The 19,039-nt window shown below is 33.8% G+C and overlaps 1 protein-coding gene across 8 annotated transcripts in view; it reads right to left on the bottom strand.

Moving 5' to 3' along the window:
- The window catches only part of MBP (myelin basic protein), a 266,252-nt gene that overhangs the window by 222,240 nt on the left and 24,973 nt on the right, over window positions 1–19,039 (bottom strand). For all 8 annotated transcript variants that reach the window (XM_056823552.1, XM_016431730.2, XM_056823556.1 and 5 more), the window contains one exon: window positions 13,482–13,571. The gene's annotated coding sequence lies outside the window, so the exon portion shown is untranslated. The remainder of the gene's footprint in view (window positions 1–13,481; window positions 13,572–19,039) is intronic.

Raw genomic sequence — 19,039 nt, 5'->3', positions numbered from 1 at the left:
CTGATTTTAAGTGGCTCCATTCCTCCTTTGGAGGAAAACATACAACACAGTAGAACATTTTAAAAATCAATTTTAAAAATCATGGAATTAAAAAAAAAGAGTTGAAAGAGATTTTTAAAGCACCTGATTAAAGGACAATCCTGAGGGACTTATGAGAAAGAACACATTCAAATAAAGAACTGTGGAAGTAGAAATGTAGAAGAAAAACATAGGATTAATCACATGGTTCAATGGGGATATGATTAGGGATTTTGGTTTTAAATGATCACTTTAATAATTAATTAATAATAATGATACATGTATAACCCAGTGGAATTGCTCATCAGCTCTAGGAGGGGGAAGGAAGAGGTGGGGAGAAAGAACATAAATCATGTAACCATGGAAAAATCTTCTAAATAAATAAATAAAATTTAAAAATAACACCTGATTAAAAGATATCTTATACTAAAGCATCCTAAAATTTTACAGGAAAAATAAAAGAATCACTGAAAAAGAGTTGGAAGGAACTTTATAAACACTTGATTGAGTTCCCTTGCACTTATCACTAAGAGCATCAGCTAGCTTTGAAGATAGTGAAGTTATTATAAAGCTGAAAAGAACTACCATCTATTGCTCCTTTATCTGTGATGTGGTTTTTGCAATTACTATTCCAAACTACTAAAGAAGCATTTTTCTCAAGGGAAATGTCACATAGGATCAGCAGCAGTTCTATTAATGTTGATCTTAAAACAACAACACAAAATCCATAAAATCTTGATGATGTATTTGCAAAAAAAAAAAATCCTCTGAGACTACAATCTTCATCATTGTTAAGTTCATCACAGAGGGACACTTTGATTTGCAGTGTACAAATTACAAGGGAAGGAAAAAATGTTTCTGATCTAAAATATAGTGTAATCAAGCAAAAATCTATTTTCCATGGAATCTATTCCATGGAATTTTCTGAACATAGAGAAAAACTGAATTCAACCAGATATATAGAAAAACTAACTATTAATCTCATTGCATTATAGTCAAACCTCCTAAATAGATTCTGGAACTAAGGAGGGTGAAAATCTGATTGGATTTTGTAAGTCACAGAAAATTCCCAGCAATTGTGAACTGAGAAAGTTGCATAATCCCAGCAGAAGAGGAAAGGCAAACCAATTTCAAGTACAGTATTAAAAACAAACAAACAAACAAACAAAAAACCCTTCTAAGACCTAACCTAGAGAGGAAGCAGAGCAGAGCAAAAGACAACACAGAAGTACTTATGCCTCCTAGTCCTGGTTCTTTTACACTTACTATGTAGCTTTTGGCAAGGGCCACCCTTATCTGTATGTAAACTAGACAGTTAAAATAGATCTCCTCAAGGTGTTTGGGGCATAATTAGCTGTTGTTTTGAAAACACTGAGTGGGCACACTATTATGTCAGAATAATTTTAACAATCCAGAGCATGTGTTTATTCCTTTCTGCATTTGGCCAAACATTTCATCAGCTAAGTATTGTGTCTCATTATAGAGAGTCATTTCTATTTAAGACACTGGACAGTGATGCTGCCTAATTACAGAAGAGACAAATACTTTAGTCATTCTTCATAGGTAAAGCTGGGGATAAAAATAACTGAAGGAAGTTTATGTAACTTCGTACACCTTAATCTAATCCATTCCTGATGCAACATATAAACTTGTTAAAGTCTTTGCTATTTGGTATAGATGTAACATTGTGGATCACAATAAGTCCTAAATGATAAATATGGAAGTCCAGCTTCCTGGGCCACAAGTTCAAATATTTTCTAGGGACAAAAATTCCTCTTTTGTTCAGCTTAGCTACAATAAAGTCAGTATCCCAGGAAACACACTGTACATTTGAATTGTAAAACTGTTAATCTACAACCTCCAGATTCTAATCAAAGAGCAGAATAATAGTTTGAATCATGTGCTAAGGTCCCTGACTATACCTTTAACCCTTACCAGCAGTCCTCACATGAGTGCTATGAATAACAAGAGATGGTGTGGTTAAGAGAATTAAATACAGAGACCCCAGCATAAACCCACCACAAACTTGGAAGGAAAATTATTCAAGACATCTGTGGTTACTTCAAAAAGGCTTTACAACTCTGGTGTTATACTCCAGTCACGCCACATAGCTGAGGACTTGCCAAATCTTATCATTTCTACCACCTCAACATCTCTTGAATGTGCTCCCTGCCAGTCACACACTACAACCCAAGTTCAGGTCCTCATTGTCTCTTGATCTTGAAAAACATTTAAAACACTTATCTTCTGTCTTAGAGTTGATACTACTCATTGGTTCCAAGGCAGTGAGGGCTAGGCAATTTGGAGTTAAGTGACTTGCCTGGCATCACACAGCTAGGAAATGTCCAAGGAGAAATTTGAACCCAAAGAACTCCCTTCTCCAGGGTCTTCAAGTCTCTATCTCTCTAATCTATTCTCTACTCAGCTCCTAAAATGATTTTTAAAAAATGTAACATTTTTCAAAGCATGGGTCTAATCAATCTTATTCCCTTGCTCAATGAGTTTAATTACTTAATTACTTCCAAGATTGAATAAAGTCCTTTGTTGATATTTTAAGACTTCAATGTGGCTCCTTTCTATCTTTGTGGATTTCTTATATTCTAACTCCCTACTATCCAGTTACACTGGCCTATTTGTAGTTCCTCAAACACTACATTACAACTGTTTGCATTTCTTTTGGAGGACTTCCATGTTTGGAATGAACCCATGTCCCATAATTTCTCTGGCTTCAAGAAGCATCTTAAAGTCCATTTTCAGTAAGAAGCCTTTCCCATTCTCCTCAGCTATTAATGCTTTCCCCTCTGTAATTACTGTCCACTTATTCAGGCCATATCTTCTTTGTAGCTAGTTATTTACATGTTTTCTCTTTCATTACAAGCTACGCTCCTTGAGGGCAGGGACTTTTTAGTTCTTTGTGTCCCCAGCACTTAGCATACTGCTAGGATTAGTAAGCATTTCATAAATGCTTGTTTGCTGATGGTTCTTGAAATAAAATGAAAAATGAAGAGATGAGGTAGCAAGAATAAAGATGATGGGGAGTCTGTTTCATGTTGAACTGTTTCTTAACCTACTCAGCCTTGAATTAGTAAGAAAGAGATTCATGTAAAGGTAATAATCATTGCCTTTCAAAGTTCATATTATGAAAATTCAGTGAACAACCAGGTATGGAAACAAAAACTTTGTAGGAAAAAGAAAATTATTCTCTTCTGTATCCCAGTCCCAAGTATCAGCATGAGGTGGTAACTAGAGAGTAGCTTCAGAGCTAAGAACTGGATAAAAGTCATCACACATACCAACAGTATGACTTTGGGCAATTCCCAAATCCTTTAAGTCTCTGGACAACTTTAATTCTCTGAGTCAGTAGTGGGCTCTAAAGTATTGATGGACTTCTTGCATTTAAGAGTTCCCTATGTCAAAGAGATCATATTCTCTATCCTCATCCCTAATTTTTTTCACCTGAAAGTCAGAACAAAAGGAATAAGGTAGAGTGGAATAAGCCCTGGTTCTAGATTCAGAGGTCCTCTGTTTAAATAGTCATTCTGCCATTTAGTACTATTTTGTGTCCTTGGGCAAGTCCCTGGGGTTCACATTCCTTCTCTGTGAAATGAGAAGTGGAGAAGATGATATATTTTAACAAATTTTATATCATCATTAATCTTTCTCGCTCTAGATATTCTAATTCTAGATGATAGAAGCAATGTCAGCAAAACCATAGACAGAAAATTTAAAATATTAAAAATGCCAAATAAGCTCTAAAATAAAAATGTTGGGCTAGATGATCTCGTAAGTCTCTTCCAACTTTAAAACTCTGTAATTACCATGTTTTAGAAAGTTCATTTCCAAGGTGACTAAATGAAGAATAAAATAACAAGGACCAAAATTTAAAAATGAGAATTTAGAAATAAGCTTGCAAGTGATGAAAGTAAGTTGTACTGCACTAACTTTTCAGCCCTCCATTCATTCAGTTAATTTATAAATGTCATTTAATTAATACATTAAATACAATGATTGGAAAAACGGTATCAGAGTGGCCTAGAAGAGTCAATGTACCTTGCAAAGGGAATACTTTATGTGAAGGAAGTTAAGACTTTGTAACTTCAATTCTTTCAATGCCAGACTACTAGGAATCAGTCTTAAGTAATATGTTCTACTTTCAGTGAAAATACAGAGAATCAGCTTGGCTTAGTGGACAGAAAGGGAGCCTCAGAATCATAGTTATACGGTTTTGAATATTTCTTGACACATATTTTATGTCCCTGGGCAAGTCACTTAACCTCTCACTTGTCCACGGCAACTCCCTAAAACTATAAATTGCAGAAGAACTTCTCTGTACTGACAAGCATTCCCTTCACACCAAATGCAATCACAGATCTGAGCAAAAAATCAGCTTCAAAAGTCCCATGAATAAATAGCTTAATAAAGGTACTTTTCATAATATGTATGAAAATATTGTGTCTCTCACGAAATACAACTTTTTAAATGACTTAGTTTGTTTTTTCGGCTTAGATTTGTGAACTTGCCTTGAGTAAATTGGAGAGAAAGAGAAAGGAATTCAGAGAGAGAAAGAGTCACAGGGGGAAAGTAGTATAAAGGCCAGTTTCATTTTAGAGAATGAGATTCATTGGGTGTATCATCTTTAGAACAAAATTATGTTTTGTTGACGATTCAGATGATTTTTAAATTGTCATTCTATTTATGACTTCCATGAGTTTGAAAAATTACTGCTCTTCAATCAGTTTATTCACCTGTATAACAGTCATCAAATAGTTTACTTCTTAATTTCCTTTGTGGATTATTCATCTTCCTAATGTACTTTGAACACACTGAGGAAAGAAATTTCAAGAATTTTTGATGAGTTGAATTAGTATTATATTACTTACAACATGATGACAGACAATGCACCATCATTATATGAACAATCTACTACTTAGGAAAACTAAAATTTTCAGTGAAATGCTCTAAGAACTGAAAATTTTCCAGCTCTTAACACAAACTTTCAATTATGTCAGTAAGTGTGATGGTACTTTTGTTTATGTGGCAACAAAATAATACTGAGAGAAAGATTCTATGGCTGCAATTCCCTGGCTATTTATTCATTCAATTTTTATTAAGTAGCAAGTAGCTCCTAAGTCCTTTTGAAGCTATTGTGTGAGAGTTAAAGACTGATGTTCCTAGTTTCCCCATCATGCCACATAGAATTGCAAAAGTAAAGCAGAACAATCACATCTTTCAATTATACTAGTTTTATCAACAATGACATACACTTTTCTTCTACCCTAAACTATCACCCTAAACTATGTAAAGGAATTAATACATATAATATGACTATTTCCTACAATAAAACTCTTACAAAATATTTCCCTTGATTTATCTAAATACCACCCCACCCTACAAAATGTCAATAAACAAACACAAGACAAAGAGACTCATATTCTTTAGTTAAAATATTTACTAGAACATTTTTGACTCTTGTTGCTCCAGCTCAATCCATTTCATACATTAGAACATACTCTCAGTAGGCTAATAATTATTATATCTTTAATTTAAAAGAGATTATTAATTACTTTGGTGAGCCTTTGAAACCATGTAAAGAAAGACAATTAACCAAGATGAAACCCTATAGCAAAGCAAGGACAAAGGACTGGGAACCAGAGATCTGGGTAATAAACCTATCTCTTCTATTTACTAATCCTATGAACTTGGGAAAGTCATTTAAACTTTTTGATCTTCAATTTTCTCTGATGTAAAATGAGTACATTAGGTTAGATCAGTGTTATCAAATACAACACTCCCAAATACTGTCCAAACCATATTAAAATGTAATTGGGAAATAGTTAACAAAATAAACAAAATACAATAAAACACAGATAATATTACATTTTAAAACTGTCAATACTTTGGCCCATGGAGGTCTTTAGGTATAGTTTGGTGGCTACTATTTCTATTTGAGTTTGCCACTGCTGGACTAGATAATCCTATAAGATTAAATTGGAGAAAATGTCATATAATATTTATTAAGTACCTACTCTCTACCAGGCACTATGCTAAATGCCAGAGATATAAAAAGGGGTAAAAATCAAAGAGCTTACAAACTTTGGTGTAGGCAACATGAAAACAATTACAAGTATCCTTTACCTATATCAATTTTCCCATTACTGTTTCAATATATAATTAGCCAGTATAAAAACGTAAATGGGATTTTTGGGGGAGTTTTGCATATACCTCACATAAAGACTAGCAGGTAAAACAGAAAAGGTTTAGAAAATTAGAAATGCATAGAATATATGTATAGTATTGAATAATCTCAATGTATTTGATCTTTTAATACCATAAATATAGATGCTTTCTTTTATTGAAAACAACCCATTAAAGAAAAAGAAAAAATTCAGACTTCTTATCTGATGTGGTAGGGAGGAGGGGAATTTTCATTTAGATTTTCCAGATTGTGGGGCACCATTCTCCTACTCCTGTGATGTAGAAGGGATACCTGTATATACAAAATAAGATATATACAGGAAAAATGAGAAATAATCAGCAGAGGTAAGGTACTGGAATTAAGAGAGGTTGGGAGAAGTCTCCTGTGGAATGTAAGATTTAGCTGGGGATTAAAGGAAGCCAGAGAGATCTGAAGGCAGAACAAAGACAGATAATATTCCAGGCCTGGGGGACAGCCAGAGAAAATGCCTGGAGCTGAGAGATGAAGTGTCTTGTTCATAGAACAGCCAGGAGGCCCAAACCTTTGGATCAGAGAGTAGGTATTTGTGGGAGTAAGACTTAAGAAGCCTGAAAGGTAGGAGAGGGCTTGGTTATGAAGAGCTTTGAATGTCAAAAAAGGGCATTTTGTATTTGCTCCTGGAAGCAATAGGAAGTCTGGATTTTATTGAATAGGAAGGTGATATGATCAGGTCTGTATTTTAGAAAAAACATTGAGTTTTTGTAGAAAAGGGATATAATTGTCCACATGCAAAAATCTATTGTATTTTTAAAGTTATATGTTCTGCTAATGAAGAAAGACTTGTTATTTAGGTGTCACAGGAGAAAGAGCCTTAGATTCAGAAAGAGGAAATGTAGTGTTGAATTCTCATGGGGACAGTTAGTAAATTGCATGATCCTGGGCAAGTCTCCTGACATCCTTTGAGCTCAGCTCTTCTTCACCTGCTTTGTGAGGAGAGCATTTTGCAAATCTTAAAGTGCAATTTAAATGTAAGTTGTCAAGTCCTTTACTTTCTTCATGGAGATTTGGCGGTCATGGCAAACTTCCAAAAGTCAAGATTAAGATAGTACAGAATAAAATTCACCAAAATTGAAAATTTCCTTCCAAATTTGTTCTACATTAAGAAATCCAGTGTATTAAATTCACCACTTAAGGGTGGTCAGTGCTTATATTTACTGATTTACATACACTCAAATGAATGCTACAAACTGGTAGCTCTTTTTTGCCCACCAGCAAGAACCATTTCTATTGAATTTGGAATCTTCTGGTACCAGGTGTTAATATGGATCCCACTTCACCTTTACATTTAAAATTAATTTAAAGTGTGGGAGGAAATTCTTAAACCAGTTTGTCTCATAACAATTTGGTCAAGTCAGAATAATATTTTTAAATATAAAATTTTAAATGCAAAAGTAACCAATCCTATCCAAATATATTTATGAAAATCTTTTTAAAGAACAAAACAAGTTTACTGACACCCCCACCTCCAAGATTAAGAGCCCTGGTTTTAAGGAGGAGCTGCTAAAACATTTTACTTTTTATATAGCTACTGACATTTGAGAGACAGTATGTCACAGTGGACTGATAGCCAAAGCCAGAGAAAGTTGGATTCAAGTTTGGCCTCTGACACATTGTTGGCCTTGTGACCCTGGCCTCTTCCCAACCTCTGCTGTTCTGAGCAACTCCCTAATCCTCTAAATTGCAGAGACAGTACTGATTTGCACTGGCAGAAGAAGTTTCTTCATTTGGGAGTTCTTCACACCAGTAAAAGGACAGGTTTAATCTCTATCCCCTACTCCAGTGGTTCTCAAACTTCTTGCTCAAACTCTTAAAAAAATTATTGAGGTCCTCCAAAAGAGCTTTTTTTTTTTAAATATGAAATCTATCACTATTTACTATACTAGAAGATTAAAATATCTAAACATTATTATGAAAATAGTTTTAGCCACACAGATTCTCTGAAATGGTCTTGGCAGCTGGTGACAAAATAGGGTGCTGGGCCTGGAATCAGGAAGATCAGAGTTTAAATTTAACCTCAGATACTTAAAAGCTGTGTGACTTTGGGCAAGTTATATAATCTCTGTTTGCATCTGTTTCCTCAACTATGAAAAATGCGGATAATAATGACACTACCCCACAAGATTATTGTGAGGATCAAATGAGATATTTGTAAAAAGTGCTTAACATAGTCCCTGAAACATAGTAGATGCTATATTAAGGTGTATTTCTTCCCTACTTCTTAGGAACTCTTAGAGTTCCTCAAACCACGCTTTGAAAATCATTGTCTTATATTATCTCTTGTGTCCTTTGAATGTTTCCTTCTTAAATAATTTAGCTTCAAAAATGCCAAGTCTGGATTTTTAGTAAACACTTTTGCCAGGTCTGTCTTTCTAGAATGACTCTTTAATATTCTCCCTACTCTTCAACATCAGAATTTTTTCATATGGGAGGTGTACATACATAATATGTACTCTTTAATATTCTTCCTACTCTTCAACATCAGAATTTTTTCAACTGTTAGCTTGGAAAGTCTTTAGGAAGCTAATTTAAATATTCTCTTCAAATCGAGACTTGCCATTTGACAACAATGATGAAATAAAAAGAGAACTATCATCTTCCTCTAAAAAAAAATAACAGTATGAAATGATGCACTGCCTTAAAAGTATTTATGGGGAAACATAATGTGTACCCACAGAAATACAAAGTGAATTTATGTTTATGTTTTAGAAATCTCCTGTTCTTAAAAGAAAAATCAAGTCTAAGCTCTTCCAAATTAATTGTGTAGGAAGTAAAGCATTTGGTTCTGGGATTGTTGGCATGTGAATTACATTCACTGATACAAATCAGCAATTTGTTTGTAACCTCTAATATTAGAGAGCTGCCTAGGGCCCTGCAAGGCTAAGCAATTTCTCTGTAGTCAGAAAGTTAGTATGTATCTGGGATAGGACTTGAGCCCAAGTTCCACTGAATCCAAGGTTAACATTCTATCCTTTTATTATAATGTCTCTACCAAGCACTACTGACAAGGAAGGGCAAATCATAAGAAAAAGAAATAAAAATGAGAACACAGAAAACTGAATTATAAAAAATATAAGCATTTTCTTTGTTAACTTTATCAAGTTACTAGTCCATTCTGAGAAGGCTAGATGCTCAATAGTGACATAAAGCAAGATGCCCACACACATATCAAAATGTCTACATCTCTACTATTTGTAGAGTAAAAGTTTTAGACAAGGAATTACGGTAAACCTAATGTGCGTAAAATTTTTTGTGGAATATTTTCCTTCATTCGGTAAAGAAATACTGAGGTGTTAGTGGATTATATTCTAGTGACAAATGGCAGTATTCTAGGAGATAAAAGGATACAAGAAATTTATAATCTGGGAGGGGAGATGACAATTATTCAAAGTTATAAATCTAAAGTAGAATGTGCTTTATAGAAAGAAAGTGATAAAGAATCTGAGAGGAGAGATTATTTCTTGTTTGAGAGCAGGTGGAAGAGGGAAGAGATAAGAAGGTTTTATGAAGGAAGAGGATTTGATTTGAGGCTTTTGATTGGCTTAAAGTCCAGCAGTCAATGAGGATGGATGGGGAGCCTGGGCTTCCCTGCGTTCTGGAGACTTTTGATGGGATTTATCATTTCTTAAAACTACTCATAGTCACTATAAAATTCGTATCTAAATAAAAATCTGGTTCTGTTGTTCTGTTTTTAACCTTTGCAACCTTATGTCCCACTATTTTCTTCTAAAAACTCTGTGCTTAAGACACATTGGATTACTTGGCATTTCCCTAGGCTCTACCCTAAATAGCCTACACTTTCTTCTCTCTCTTCTCCCTCATTTCACCCCCTCTCTAGAGATCTAAATCCTCTACAATCAGGTAGGATTCATTCCAGGAATGCAAGGATGGTTCAATATTAGGAAAACCATCCACATAATTGACCATATTAACAAGCAAACCGACAAAAATCACATGATTATTTCAATAGATGCAGAAAAAGCCTTTGACAAAATACAACACCCATACCTATGGAAAACACTAAAAAGTATAGGAATAGAAGGGCCTTTCCTAAAAATAATAAACAGTATATACCTAAAACCATCATCAAACATCATCTGCAATGGGGAAAAACTCAAAGCCTTCCCAATAAGATCAAGAGTCAAACAAGAATGCCCATTATCATCTTCATTATTTAATATTGTACTAGAAACACTAGCAGTAGCAATTAGAGAAGAAAAAGAAATTGAAGGCATTAAAATTGGCAATGAGGAGACCAAGCTGTCACTCTTTGCGGATGATATGATGATTTACTTAAAGAATCCTAGGGAATCAACCAAAAAGCTCATCGAAATAATCAACAACTTTAGCAAAGTTGCAGGATACAAAATAAACCCACACAAGTCATCAGCATTTCTATATATCTCCAACCCAGTTCAGCAGCAAGAATTAGAAAGAGAAATTCCATTTAAAGTCACCCGAGACAATATAAAATACTTAGGAATCTATCTGCCGAGACAAACACAGGAACTATATGAACACAACTACAAAACACTCTCCACACAATTAAAACTAGATCTAAACAATTGGAAAAACATTGATTGCTCATGGGTGGGACGAGCTAACATAATAAAAATGACCATCCTATCCAAACTTATCTATCTATTTAGTGCCATACCCATTGAACTACCAAAAAACTATTTTACGGAATTAGAGAAAACTATAACAAAGTTCATTTGGAAGAATAAAGGATCAAGAATATCCAGGGAAATAATGAAAAAAAATACAAAGGAAGGTGGCCTTGCAGTCCCAGATATCAAAATATATTACAAAGCAGTGGTCATCAAAACAATTTGGTACTGGCTAAGAGACAGAAAGGAGGATCAGTAGAATAGAGTTGGGGTAAATGACCTCAGTAAGACAGTCTTTGACAAACCCAAAGACCCCAGCTTTTGGGACAAAAATATCCAGTATTTGATAAAAACTGCTGGGAAAATTGGAAGACAGTGTGGGAGAGATTAGGTTTGGATCAACACCTCACACCCTATACCAAGATAAACTCAGAATGGGCGAATGACTTGAATATAAAGAAGGAAACTATAAGTAAATTAGGTGAACACAGAATAGTATACATGTCAGAACTTTGGGAAGGGAAAGATTTTAAAACCAAGCAAGACTTAGAAAGAGTCACAAAATGCAAAATAAATTATTTGGAATACATCAAATTAAAAAGTTTTTGTACAAACAAAAGCAATGTAACTAAAATTAGAAGGAAAGCAACAAATTGGGAAACAATCTTCATAACAAAAACCTCTGACAAAGGTCTAATTACTCAAATCTATAAAGAGCTAAAACCAGTTGTACAAAAAATCAAGCCATTCTCCAATTGAAAAATGGGCAAGGGACATGAATAGGCAATTTTCAAGAAATCAAGACTATTAATAAGCACATGAAAAAGTGTTCTAGATCTCTTATAATCAGAGAGATGCAAATCAAAACAACTTTGAGGTATCACCTCACACCTAGCAGATTGTTCAACATGACAGCAAAGGAAAGTAATGAATGCTGGAGGGGATGTGGCAAAGTAGGGACATTAATGCATTGCTGGTGGAGTTGTGAATTGATACAACCATTCTGGAGGGCAATTTAGAACTATGCCCAAAGGGCGATAAAAGACTGTCTGCCCTTTGATTCAGCCATAGCACTGCTGGGTTTGTACCCCAAAGAGATAATAAGGAAAAAGACTTGTGCAAGAATATTCATAACTGCGCTCTTTGTGGTAGCCAAAAATTGGAAAATGAGAGGATGCCCTTCAATTGGGGAATGGCTGAACAAATTGTGGTATATGTTGGTGATGGAATACTATTGTGCTAAAAGGAATAATAAAGTGGAGCAATTGATGGAGACTGGAACAACCTCCAGGAAGTGATGCAGAGTGAGAGGAGCAGAACCAGGAGAACATTGTACACAGAGACTGACACATTGTTGTACAAGAGAATGTAATGGACTTCTCCAGTAATGGCTTTACAATGTCCCTGAACAACTTGCAGCGATCTACGAGAAAAAAAAAACAAAAAAAACCTAAACTATCCTCAAGCAGAGGACAAACTGAGGGAGTAAAAACACCAAGGAAAAGCAACTGCTTGACTACAGAGGTTGAGGGGACATGATCAAGGAGAGACGTTAAATGAGCACCCTAATGCAAGTACCAACAACAAGGAAATGAGTTCATAGCAAGGACACATGTGATACCCACACGAATCGTATGTTGGCTAGGGAAGGGGTGGGGGTATTTGGGGGGAAAGAAAAGAAAATGATCTGTTTCCAATGAACATTGTATGAAAATGACCAAATAAAATAATGTTAAAAAAAAGAAATGATAAATTACATTGTCCAGGATAAATTCCCATTGATTAACCTTGGAATTTATGAAGGATCTTTCTCCTCAGTTCAGTAAACATGCTAAGGTTAGATGCTATTGAAGTCTGAAAGTTAAGTCTTTTAAAAAGTTTTCTTTTAAAAGTTTAGAGCTTTCTATATATTTTTTAATTCTCAGACCAATATTAGTTTAAAAATTAATCATGAAATTTATGGTTAGAAACTACTCTAAAAGACATATCTGTTACCAGAATTATAATTTGCATTCTGAAAGGAATGAAAAATATAATTTTATCAGGTAAGAGAAAAATGAGGGAAGAAGTACATTATTCTTTGGTGTAAGAAAATAACAACAAAAACAACAAACAAGGTACATGGCAAAGAATAAAAAATTTTCTGATTTATAACAAAAATATTCACCTATAATTTTTTTCCTTCATAGAAAATATGCAAAGGAATTTTAACACTTATGTGAAATAAAATTTTATATAACTTAATAAAATATATAGCAGATCTACATAATGTGATTCATCTGAAACCTTAAATTTGAATATTAATCTTATAACATGGATTATTGGGGAAATAGTAAGGAGCTGCCAAAACAGGAGCTCTCATCAATGACATATTATCAGTTAGGTCAATCCTATCATTTGATTTCAGTTTTTGCTTAAAATAGGTCAGTTAATCAAATTAGGAGACTTTTTGTTTTGCTCTGACCATTATTAAATTTTGCCTGTTCAGAAAATTAAACTGAATTAGTCACTTTTGCTTAGGTACCTATTTTCATGCTGCCTGGTCCCACCCTTGATAGAAACATAACCACAGAATCTTAGAAATGGAAAAGATATAAAGGACATTTAGGTCAATCCCTTACCTGATGATCCTGATGAAAGCAAATTTCAGTCTCCAAAGAACCCCAAATGGAGTTCCTCTACATCCTTCTTGCCAAGTGGTTCTTCTGCCTCTGCATTAATAGAAGTATAGTGTTCAGAACAAAGATCATTCCTATCCTTTTTTTCCCTATTATCTGTCCTCATTTAGGTCCACTTCTTGTACATTTACATAACAGATATAGGCATATACACACACATATAAAACTTATCTACAAGTGCCCACCCCCTCTGCACCTCCCTGCATTACAGAAGGCATCATCTGGGAGATAGACATGCTCGTACAAATCATGTTTTTCATATTTCCACCTTTCAGTTCTCTCTCTGGAGGTTACTATCACATTTTTTTCTTCAAAAACTAAATTCATAGCTGTGTGGTGTTCTCTTGGTTCTACTAATTTTGCATTATCCTGTGTTGTTTTTTCTAACTTTTATAAAATTAGCCTGCTTATCATTTATGTTGCAATAATATTCCTTTCTAATCATATACCACAATTCATTTAGCCATTTCCCATTTGATGGGTATCCCCTCAATTTCCAGTTGTTAACACAAAGAGGGTTGCTAGAAATATTTTGGGAATATATAAGGTCTTTCCCCTTTTTCCTGACCTCCTTAGGAAACTGACTTAGCAATGGCATTACTGTATCCATGAGTATATACAGTTTTATAACTCCAGATGTATTCCAAATTGCTCTCCAAAATGGTTGGATGAGTTCATAGCTCCACCGAAAATGGATTAATGTCCTCATTTTTTCACTTCCCTTCCAATATTTGTCATTTTGCCTTTTTGTCATTTTAACCAATCTGATGGGAGAGATGATATCTCAGAATTGTTTTGATTTGTATTTCTTTAATCAGTAGTGACCTAGAACATTTTTTCATATATCAATAGATGGATTTGATTTCTTCATCTGAAAATTGTCGGTTCATATCTTTTGCCAATATGTCACCTGGAGGATTGCTCTTATTCTTAAATGACAATAATTTTAATATATTTTAGATATGAGACCTCTATTTGAGAAGCTGGCTATAAAAATTTCCCACAGTTTTCTGCTTTCCTTCTAATCTTGGCAACATTCATTTTATTTATATAAAACTTTTTAAGTTTAATGTACTCAAAATTATTCATTTTGATTTCACAATGCTCTCCATCCCTCGCTGATTCTCATAGCTAAAAAAAAAATGTATAGACAAAATGAAAAATGGGTCTATTTTGACAAGACAAATTTTGTTCTATGGCTGGAAGTTACTTTTGTCCCCTTGGCTCCCTTGGTTTTTCCTATGGCTTATCATTGTTTTATAGTGCAGGTTTATTTGGACACGTCTATTATTATATTATTATTTGGATTTGAAGCATTGGGAACACTTAATCTCCTTCATATTAGTTTGCTTTTGAAAGCTTTTTTTTTATTGGGGCAGCAATAGAAGTGGTTTCTATCTCCATTAGGCAAGGAAAAGATACAGACTGGAAAAGCTCATACCCATACAGGGTAAGTCTTCCATTAATTCCATAACATAAAAAGGTGGCACTGTTTTCTTAGTGACTACAAATTTGAGCATATGGGAAAGGTCACCAATGTATTCAAGTAGTATTATTTGTTTACTTAAATAACTAAGATATGAAACCAGATAAGATGAAATTCATAGTTGTATTTAAAAAATAATTGTTATCTGGATATTATGTTGTAAAATTTCTTCATTTAATTTATTTAATAACATCTTTCTGTCTCTTTCCCTTCTGATTCCCTCCCCTCAAGGGCCCCTTCCTACCTAGTCATGAGACTTATGAAATTTTCCTTCCAAATCATTGTGGTAGATCTTTGAAATAGAAAACACTTCCTGAAACTGAGTTTGTTAGTAAATGCCCTATTTATGATTTAATGCACATCTGTACTAGGCTCATCTTAATCGCAAAAAACATATATATATATATATATATATTTACCAAACTATACCAGTTGGTTAAATTGTTCTGTGTTTAATTTCAAGTTAAATTATCCCATTTAGTTATTACAATTTATGTATTAAAATCAAAACATTAAAAAAGACTGATAATGCAATGCAAATTAAACACAAAAAATAGACAATCTTAATTTTAAAAATGAAAATGTGACTTCTGAATGTAAACAATTGAAAATTGTAACTGAGTAAAATGCCTATACTAGAGGACAATACAGATCTAATATGATGGAAGATCTGACAAACACAAGTTGGCAGTTTTGTGTCTTTTATATCTTCAGTAAAAGTAAGGTATAACTACAAGGCTTTTTATTCTTTTCTTTCTCTCATGAGGGATACTAAAAGAGCTCCATTTTTTTTTTTGGTACATTTGCCTAAAAGCTAGTTTTTATATGTGTGGAAAATTTCAGCTGGATAGAAGGAAACTGATAAGGATCTAATCTTTGACCTGAATTCTCCTAATGCCTTATTAATTTTCTTTTATTTACACAAGGCAAAGTCAGTCAACGAGTATGTATTAAGTATGTACCAGGAAATGTGTTACATGTATAAGATACAGCAAAATGCAACAACAGTCCCTGCCCTTGAAGAGCTCCTGTTCTAGAGGGGGAAATGATACATAAATTACCAAGATACTTATTAATCCTATACAGTGTACATGAAGGTAATTTGAAAGGGAGGGAGTTTAGCAGCTTGGGTGGGGTGGTGCAGGGTGAGGGAAGAAAAGGCTTCCTGAGAAAGGTGAGATATCTGAACTGGATCTTGAAAGAAGTCAGGGAAACTTATATGGTTGAGGTGCACTCCAGGCCTGGGGGATAGCAAGTGCAAGGTCACAGTAATGGGAGATGAGAGTTTTGTGCCATGAACCCCACACTGGACAGTATAATTTGATCTGAAACTGAAGTGAATAGCAGAGGGGAGTAATATGTAAAAAGCCTCTAAAAGTAGGAAAGGTCCTGTTAAAAAAAAAAAGGAAAAGCACTGTAAAGTGCTTTAAGTGCCAAATAGATATTATATTTATGGGGAAGCAAGCATTAAAGGCCTCTGAAGGATCTCAAAAATACTGTAAGAATACAGATATGTAAACCAAATTCAGTTTATAAACAAAATTTCAATAAGTTACTGATGAAAAGAATTCAATCGAAAGAAGATTTAATATCATAATCTTACTAATGATTTATACATATATGTATATATATGTATATGAAATGCATAATAACCACAGAGAATTCTAACTTGAAACACATTTCTTATAAGAATGTAGACCCAATCAGCTATGACTGTTCCTTGCCACAAACTAGTTATATTAAGCTAATAAATAGCTTAGATATAGATTTTTAGAAAATATAATTGTTCTGAAATTATATTTTGTCAAAGGCACTGATCATTTAAATCATTGTCAGTCTTAGCTGTTTTTTTTTTTTATGGAACTGCTTCCATAATTTTCTATTCTTATTTTCCTTTAAATTTTCTAGGGTTAGTTCCGTCTTTCATAAAAAAAGAAAAACTTTCTCCACCTCCAAAACAGAACTTCCTCTAAATCAGAAAACTCTTTTTATGCAACAGTGAAAAACCAAAGTCTCAGTTTAATTTTACACTGTTGTTAATCCATGAGTGTTGGCCAAATTGTAACTGAAACAAAAATGATAATAATAGTTAATATTTATATAACACCTACTATGTTCCAAGCATTCTATTAAGTGCTTCCCTATTATCACCTCATTGGATTCTCACAATAACCCTGGAAGGAAGGTGCCATTATTATCCTTTTTTTATAGCTAAGAAAAGTGAAGCAAATAGAGGTTAAATGAGTTGCTCAGGATCCCACAACTCTTAAACATTTGAGGCCAGATCTTAACTCAGGTCTTCCTGATTCCAAGCCTCTATCTACTGTATCACTTAACTGTCCTATTGTCATAGAAATAAAAGTTTCTAAGAATAATTTCTCTTATAACTCTGATATCAACTAACCACAAAAGTATTTATTAAGCATTTATTACTTGCCAAGCTCTATGATAGATGGTGTGAATACAAGAATCAGGTCTTGGAAAATTTGCTATGAGAAGATAAAAAAAAAGACAAAACCCTAAACTAAACTAAGCACTATCTGTAAGGATTTGAATATTTGTGAATAGACAACATAAATATAGAAATATGTATAAATATATTTATGCCTATGCATACTTTTTAAGTACTTTGACATGGAAATACTGTTAGATAGTAATATTTTGAAAGGATAAAGGCTATTTCATTCATCAGTACTTCGAAATTATTTTTGAAACTATCATTCCAAGGTATTTAAAAAAATAAATCAAATTTTTGATATATTTAACTCAAGGTGGGATTAATAGATGATAGGAACCAAAACAAAACAAGTATCAGTTATTCTTTGCCTCCCCCAATAAATTTCAGTAATAATATACTGCCAAGCTTCAAGGACCATAATTTCTTAGAAACAAATATATTGAAATTTAAGTTGGAATAAGTATTTCAATAGTATACCTTTAAGCTTTAACACAAGACACCAAGCCATCTCCCATGTGCAACACAGACTGAAAAACTAAGTATGTCAAAAAGCAATAATAATTAGCAGCCCAAGTAACTTGCAAGATTACAATGACAAAGGATACAATAACAAAAAAAAAAAACATTCATAATACCTATCCTCAAAGGACCTTCTTTCTACTACTTTTGTGTTGTGTTCAACTGATTTCCCCTTCCGCTCCTAATAGATCATTATTGATCCATAGGAAAATAATTCCCTGCCCCTGTTATGTGGGTAGAGACTGACTAAATTTTTACTACTTGTGGGTAAGATGTAGAAATAGATCAAAGATTAAAATAAAATCCCTTGCTTCTAAGTCAGTCTTACTGGATGGATAAGTAATAGGAGATGAACAAAGGGTCCATTTCCAGGCTCTGTTCATGGATTGCTTTATGTCTGGAGTGAGAAAGGGCTCATTGTAGATGTTTAATAATGATATCTAGTATATAAGCTTCCCACCACTTGCATAATTTTCTTAGGTCTCTCAAGGGGTTGAGTGAATTAGTCAGTAGTATGTAGATTACTTTTTACAATATAATTATACTCAAGGGGCTCACATTTGTTGTTATAACCAGATTAAAGGGAAGCAATAGCCAAAGAAAAAGAATACAGTGACCCACAAACAAGGTGTTTCCTCTTAGAAATCTGGTAGGTTGGTTTTCTCAAAATAGTCCACAGAGATATCATGTGAAACTGCCAAAACTGAATAGAATCCAGAGTAGTTATTCACTGGTTTGTGTTTCCCTCCCCCACTGTCAGAGCCCCTTACATTCTTTGTGGCACAGATTTTTTTTTTTAAATCAAGACCTTTGAACTTTTATTTTCTTTCTTTCTATAATACAGTATTAATCTAATGATATGAGATTAAGAGACAGGAAACTCCCCTCTTAACTTCAAATCTTTGTCTTTGCCACAGGCTCTAATGATTAGTTCTTTAATATCTTTAATATCGGTTTCAATGCCTACTAATTATTGTTATTTCTTACCAACTTAGTGTTGTATATTTCATCCTCTTAAAAGCCTTGACATTTATAAAA

Source organism: Monodelphis domestica, chromosome 3 (assembly GCF_027887165.1).
Source record: "Monodelphis domestica isolate mMonDom1 chromosome 3, mMonDom1.pri, whole genome shotgun sequence".
Taxonomy (NCBI): Eukaryota; Metazoa; Chordata; class Mammalia; order Didelphimorphia; family Didelphidae; genus Monodelphis; species Monodelphis domestica.
The sequence above is the reverse complement of the archived record's forward strand: the minus strand, read 5'-3'. Positions and strand labels throughout refer to the sequence as shown.